General features: G+C 37.2%; 1 pseudogene; it reads left to right on the forward strand.

The window, feature by feature from the left end:
• The first annotated feature begins 543 nt into the window (after positions 1-543).
• On the forward strand, positions 544-622 carry LOC119469419 (annotated as a pseudogene).
• The last annotated feature ends 1,393 nt before the right edge of the window (positions 623-2,015 follow it).

Here is a 2,015-nt window from a genome sequence, read left to right on the forward strand (position 1 = left end):
TCCAAAAAGTTGGGTAATTTGATTCAGATCTCGAATTTACAGAGTACCTTTCTTCCAGGAAATGCGTATTTATTTTATAAGTGTAGAAGTATATATATTTTTTTGAGATGAGGTCTTGCTATGTCACCCAGGCTGGAGTGCCTGTCACACAGGCACGATCACAGCTCCCTGCAATCTCAGACTCCTGGACTCAAGGGACCCTCCCATCTTAGCCTCCCGAATAGCTGGAAGAGCTGGGATTACAGGTACATGCCACCACACTCGGCTTATATTTGATAATTTGATTTTATTAGCATTATCTTCACTAACCCCTTTATTTCCTCTAAGGTAAATAAGGCACTGCTAATGAATTATTTTTTAAATTGTAGCACTAGTTATCCAGCAACATCCTAAATAAATTCAATTTTTTCTTAACAATGGGAAACTATAAAGCCTTTCAGGCCAGTATATTTTATTGTACTGGTCTATGCTGAATTCCATTCAATTGTAGACTGAAGTACAATTTTTGTTTTTGAAATTCCATTGGTAAAAAACAAATTAAAAAAGACAATACTTTCAGGGATCATTTCTATAGTGTTACTAGAGAAGTTTCTCTGAATGTGTAGAAAAAAATAATAAAAATTTAAAAAAACAAAAAAAGGAAAAATTTCATTGGTCAAAATCAGGCTGAAATTTTAGAGATCAAGCTTAAATTAGTTCAAATTTTTGTTTTTTGAGATGGAGTCTTGCTCTGTTGCCCTGGTTGGAGTGCAATGGCACAATCTTGGCTCACTGCAACCTCCGTCTCCCAGGTTCAAGCAATTCTCCTGTCTAAGCCTCCCCAGTAGCTGGGATTACAGGCACACACCACCACGCCTGGCTAATTTTTGTAATTTTAGTAGAGACAGGGTTTCGCCATGTTGGCCAGGGTGGTCTCGAACTCCTGACCTCGTGATATGCCTGTCTTGGCCTCCCAAAGTGTTGGGATTACAGGTGTGAGCCACCTCGTTTGGCCTTAGTTCAAATATTTTTAAGTCAAATGTAAAATATGTCTGTAACTCAAAGGAAAAATGCTTGAGGAAATGAATACCTCATTCTCCATGATGCACTTATTTCACACTGCATGCTTGTATCAAAATATCCCATAAACATATACACCTACTATGTATCCACAACAATTTTTAAAAACGTAAAAATAATTTTTGTTTATACTAAAGCATAAATTGAAAGAGCAATGAAATCTGGAAAGCTCACTTGTATTTACTATAAATGTATCAATTCACTAAAATCTCTATGGACATGTAAGTAAAATATATGAATGCCATTAGAAGATGGGTTAAAATTCTCTTTCTTTAAAAGAGAAATAAATTGTAGAGTCTACTAATAAGGAATTGCTAATCTAAAAAAAAAAATCCTCAAGCACCGAGCGCAGTGGCTCACAACTGTAATCCCAGCACTTTGGGAGGCCAAGGCAGGAGGATCACCTGAGGTGGGAGTTTGAGACCAGCCTTACCAACATGGAGAAACCTCGTCCCTAACTAAAAATACAAAATTAGCCGGGTGTGATGGCACCTGTCTGTAATCCCAGCTACTCAGGTGCCTGAGGCAGGAGAATTGCTTTAACCTGAGAGACGGAGGTTGTGGTGAGCTGAGATCGTGCCATTGCACCTCAGCCTGGGCAACAAGAGCAAAGCTTGGTCTCAAGAAAAAAAATCCATAAGCTAGAAGAAAATATAATGTATTAGAATATCAAGGTCTTCCCCACAAGCCTCACATTTAGTTTTGCTAGACTAAATCAAGGTAAAAGCAATCTATATTATAATTTAAGATAGTGATTTCTGTTTGATAAGCCACAAAAATGTTTATAGGAATTTTCTAAGAACATTTTTTTGCAACAATAATTAATACAGTGTATCATTAAAGACATGTTTAGGGAAAAAGCAGCTTCTCTTCCTCTTAAAATCACTGGTGGTGGGAGTGCAAGAGAGGAAGAGATGACGGCTTTTTTTTTTTTTTTTTGCCGCCATCTTGGAGAA

This window comes from Cebus imitator, unplaced genomic scaffold (assembly GCF_001604975.1).
Source record: "Cebus imitator isolate Cc_AM_T3 unplaced genomic scaffold, Cebus_imitator-1.0 Scaffold651, whole genome shotgun sequence".
Taxonomy (NCBI): Eukaryota; Metazoa; Chordata; class Mammalia; order Primates; family Cebidae; genus Cebus; species Cebus imitator.